The following is a 5,662-nucleotide window of genomic DNA, read 5'->3' on the forward strand; positions in this document are numbered from 1 at the left end:
CCACTATATAAACAAACTCAAAGAAAAAAAACCACATGATCATCTCACTAGATGCTGAGAAAGCATTTGACAAAATTCAACATCCCTTCATGATAAAAGTCTTGGAAAGATCAGGAATTCAAGGCCCCTACCTAAACATAGTAAAAGCAATTTACAGCAAACCAGTAGCCAACATCGAACTAAATGGAGAGAAACTTGAAGCAATCCCACTAAAATCAGGGACTAGACAAGGCTGCCCACTCTGCCCCTACCTATTCAATATAGTACTGGAAGTCCTAGCCAGAGCAAGTAGGCAACACAAGGAGGTCAAAGGGATACAAATTGGAAAGGAAGAAGTCAAAATTTTACTATTTGCAGATGATATGACAGTATACTTAAGTAACCCCAAAACTTCCACCAGAGAACTCCTAAACCTGATAAACAACTTCAGCAAAGTGGCTGGTTATAAAATCAACTCAAACAAATCAGTAGCCTTCCTCTACATGAAAGATAAACAGATTGAAAAAAAAATTAGGGAAATGACACCCTTCACAATAGTTGCAAATAATATAAAATACCTTGGTGTGAATCTAACCAAGCAAGTGAAAGACCTGTATGACAAGAACTTCAAGTCTCTGAAGAAAGAAATCGAAGATCTCAGAAGATGGAAAGATCTCCCATGCTCATGGATTGGCAGGATTAATATAATAAAAATGGCCATCTTGCCAAAAGCAATCTACAGATTCAACGCAATCCCCATTAAAATCCCAACTCAATTCTTCACAGAGTTAGAAAAGGAAATTCTCAAATTCATATGGAATAACAAAAAACCCAGGATAGCGAAAACTATTCTCAACAATAAAAGAACTTCTGGAGGAATTACCATCCCTGACCTCAAGCTGTACTACAGAGCAATAGTGATAAAAACTACCTGGTATTGGTACAGAGACAGGCAGGAAGATCAATGGAATAGAATTGAAGACCCAGAAATGAACCCACACTCCTATGGTCACTTGATCTTTGACAAAGGAGCTAAAACTGTCCAGTGGAGAAAGGACAGCATTTTCAACAAATGGTGCTGGTTCAACTGGAGGACAACATGTAGAAGAATGAAAATTGATCCATTCTTATCCCCTTGTACAAAGCTCAAGTCTAAGTGGATAAAGAACCTCCACATAAAACCAGATACACTGAAACTAATAGAAGAGAAGGTGGGGAAGAGCCTCGAATACTTGGGCACAGGGGAAAAGTTCCTGAACAGAACTCCAATGGCATATGCTCTAAGATCAAGAATTGACAAATGAGACTTCATAAAATTGCAAAGTTTCTGTAAGGCAAAGGACACTGTCAATAGGACAAAACGACAACCAACAAATTGGGAAAAGATCTTTACCAATCCTTCATCTGATAGAGGGCTAATATCCAATATATACAAAGAACTCAAGAAATTAGACTCCAGACAACCAAATAACCCTATTTAAAAAATGGGGTATAGAGCTTAACAAAGAATTTTCAGCGGAGGAAACTCGAATGGCCAAGAAGCACCTAAAGAAATGTTCAGTATCCTTAGTCGTCAGGGAAATGCAAATCAAAACAACCCCGAGATTCCATCTCACACCAGTCAGAATGGCTAAGATTAAAAACTCAGGTGCTAGTAGATGCTGGCGAGGGTGTGGAGAAAGAGGAACACTCCTCCATTGTTGGTGGGACTGCAAGATGGTGCAACCACTTTGGAAATCAGTGTGGCGGTTCCTCAGAAAATTGGACATAGCATTACCTGAGGATCCAGCTATACCACTCCTAGGCATATACCCAGAAGATGCTCGAACATATAACAAGGACATATGCTCAACTATGTTCATAGCAGCCTTATTTATAATAGCCAGGAGCTGGAAAGAACCCAGATGTCCTTCAACTGAGGAATGGATTCAAAAAATGTGGTATATTTACACAATGGAGTATTACTCAGCTATTAAAAACAATGAATTCGAGAGGTTCCTAGGTAAATGGATGGAACTAGAAATTATCATCCTGAGTGAGGTAAGCCAATCACAAAAGAAGACACATGGTATTCACTCACTGATTATTGGATATTAGCCTAGAACCTTGAAATGCCCAAGATGCAACTCACAGGCCACATGAAGCCCATAAAGAAGGAAGACCAAGTGAGGGTGATTCGGTCCTTCTTAGAAGGAGCAACAAAATACTCAAGGGAGCAAATATGGAGACAAAGTGAGGGACAGAAACTGAAGGAGGGGCCGTCTCAAGACCACCCCACCTGAGTATCTATCCCATGTGCAATCACCAAAGGTAGATGCTGATGTGGAAGACAGGAAGTGCATGCTGATAAGAGCCTGATATGGATATCTCCTCAGAGGCCTTCAAGAGTCAGACATATTCAGAGGCAGATGCTCACAACTAGCCATTGAACTGATCATGGGGTTCTCAATAGAGGAGTTAGAGTGAAGACTGAAGGAGCTGAAAGGGTTTGTGGCACCATGAGGAGAGCAACAATACCAACCAACCACAGCTCCCAGGGTCTAAACCACCAGCCTGGGAGCACTTAGGGGGGGATCCAGGGCTTCAGCTGAATATGTAAAAGTGGAGGGCCCTGCTGGGCATAGGTGGAAGAAGAGAACCTTGACCTCATGAAGGCTGGATGCCCCAGGGGGTGGGAATTTTGAGGGTGGGGAGGTGGGAGTGGGGGGGGTGTAGATAGAGGTTACATCCACAGAGAAGAAGGAGGAGGGGCGAGGGGATTGGGGGTTCCGAGGGGGTGGTGGGGGATGGGGTAAGGGGACAACATAGGAAATGTAAATAAATCATCCAATAAAAAAATAAAAAAAAAACTGTATGAAGATGAATATATTTGAAAGAAGCCTTCCCCTCTGGGCTTCACACAACAAAACCTGCCCAAGAAAAGCCCATGGTAAGAGAACAGAGTAAATGTTCTATTAAAGGGTCATGCATTTGTATCACAATGCTTTTACAGAACATGCCTTTCGTGGCTCACTACCTCACTCCCAATCTTGGGAATGTTTTCCCTTTCTTAACAAAATGTGTATTTCTATATCAAAGCATGTGTCTCTGGTCTAATTCTTTGCTGTGGGACACGGAAACCCGAAACTTCAGTAGGTGCCTGTGAGATTCAAATCCAGATTTGTAACAGTATAACTATATTCAATGGGATTTTAAAATGCAGCTTGCAGGAACCCATAGCTGCCACTGTCGTTTCCTTATTTTGCTTGCTGGCCCAACGGAGACGCTTCAAGTGTGCTCTCTGGTTCCTTGCAAAGATAAAGCCTCATTTTATCCTAGTTTGCTTATCAGAAACGGATGCTTCAGGCCAAGAACATTCAAGGACAAGAATCAACCTTTTCCCAGTCATCCCGGCCAGCTATCAGCTGAGCGTCACTTCTCCAAATCATCTCTGGTCGGTGATCCTGGAGTTGGACCCAGCAACAAGCTTGCTCTGCCAGCTGGCACAGTGACAGCCCTTTGTCAGTAGAGGGCACTGGAAGGACGCTGCAGAACTAGCTAGCTCTGGCTGTCCCTGGTGTCCTTGTTCTTGTCCTTAAAGCAAGGCTGGTAGCATCTTACACAGAACATCTAGCAGCACTCACCTGAGCACCCGCCCCCAGACACCCTGCCAGCCTCAGTGTGTTGGAGCCTGTCTGTCAGGCGGCTTCAGTCCACCAGCTGCAGAACAACCCTGACCAGGGATCGCACAGCAAACTTGTCTGCTCATCTGCTGGGCTGCAGCTTAGGGAGGAGATCTTTCTTTGCAAATTGTTCTTATATGAGTATTCCCATCCCTATGGATATCATTAAAACTGACTTCTGACTTCTGTTAACAGCTTCTTTCTGGTAATTAATTTTTGTATTACAGTTTCCCTTTTCAAATTGGTTGTGTGATTTCTGCTTCCTGCAGAAACCACATAAAATGGAGAAACAGAATGATCTTTAAATTTTACCAGAATTCAAAGACCTGATTGTGGGGTTAAGTTAACGGTGCCCTTAGATTTCAGCACGTGTTGATAGCAGCATGGGCTGATAGGAAACAGGCTGCTTGCATCCTACGGCACATGGAGATGACACACTTAGCTTGTGATTGTTATGGTTGGCTGTGATGGAGAGCAAGGGAAGTGAATACACCAGGAAGGCATGAGTCCCTTCAATTAACCACTGATGTCTGCAGTGATGGTGAAAAGGGGTTGTACTCTCATAAGTGGCATTACACACCATCTCTATGATACAGTAATCTCCACATGAGTCTGGGCTCAATATTTGTTTCACGGATGTTTATGTGCCAGTACTGAAATACTATGTGTATTTTTAGTGTGTGTATGTGTGTGTGTGTTTGTGTGTGTATGTGTGTTAGAGGAGATAAGGAAGGTAAATTCCTCTTTATTTCTGTTACTTTGTTTTTAATATTAGCCTTCATAACCCTAGGGGAAACATTTAGATTTATTTATTTGTAGGATTTATTATCTTTATATGTGTATATATGTGTGCATGCATGTGTTTATGTATACCACGTATGTTCAGTGCTTTCAGAAGCCAAGAGAGGCTGAGTCATGGACAGTTGTGAGCCACCTACATGGTCTCGGTGCTAGGACCCAAACCCAGGTCCCTAGTTTTATATTTTTATTGAAATCATATATTTTTATGTTACTCAGAGGAAACCAATATATTTATGGGGTTTATAAGTCTTGTAAAGCTCTGGGCTGGGGCAGACACAGAGTCGGTCTGCACCTGTCCTGTGGAGATACTGAATCCTGAGTCATCGAGGAGCCACTGCACTCAGAGCAGCCAGTAAGAACTCCATTTCACTCCCTAAGCCCCAGAGATACATCTGGGAGCCAGGGACATTCAGGACACAGCAGCTACCCAAACCCCGCCCCTCCGGAATTCCACTTCCCCTCCGCCCCTGCCTGGTCCTTTGGGCTGGGGCAGACACAGAGTCGGTCTGCCCCTGTCCTGTGGAGATACTGAATCCTGAGTCATTGAGGAGCCACTGCACTCAGAGCAGAAGGATTTCCAGATCCAAGAGGTGGCCTGAGTCCCAGGAGTTCTTCCACCCAGGAGATTAGGAGCATAAGACCACAGAGACATCTGGACTCTGAGGAGCTCTGCAACAAGCAAGATAACTGGAAATACAGACTCCAGTCTTACACAGTGAGGGCAGGTAACACTAGAGTTAACCAGCTGGCGAAAGGCAAGCATAAGAACATAAGCAACAGAAACCAAAGTTTCTTGGCATCATCAGTACCCAGTTCTCCCAATATAGCAAGCCCTGAACACCCATCACACCTGAAAAGCAGGATTCAGAATTAAAATCACTTCTCATGATGATGATAGACGATTATAAGAAGGAATTAAGTAACTCCCTTAAAGAAATACAGGAGAGTACAAGTAAACAGATAGAAGCCCTTAAAGAGGAATCACAGAAATCTGTTGAAGAAATGTAAGAAAACATAAAGAAGGAATTATACAAAAATATTCAGGATCTGAAACTGGAAATAGAAACAATAAAGAAAGTTCAAAGGGAGACAACCATGGAGATAGAAAACCTAAGAAAGAGATCAGGAGTCATAGACGCAAGCAACACCAACCGAATATAAGAGATAGAAAAAAGAGAATCTCAAATGCAGAAGATACGGTGGAAAATATTGACACAGTT

The sequence above is a fragment of the Grammomys surdaster genome, unplaced genomic scaffold, assembly GCF_004785775.1.
Source record: "Grammomys surdaster isolate TR1022 unplaced genomic scaffold, NIH_TR_1.0 233, whole genome shotgun sequence".
In the NCBI taxonomy this organism is placed as follows: domain Eukaryota; kingdom Metazoa; phylum Chordata; class Mammalia; order Rodentia; family Muridae; genus Grammomys; species Grammomys surdaster.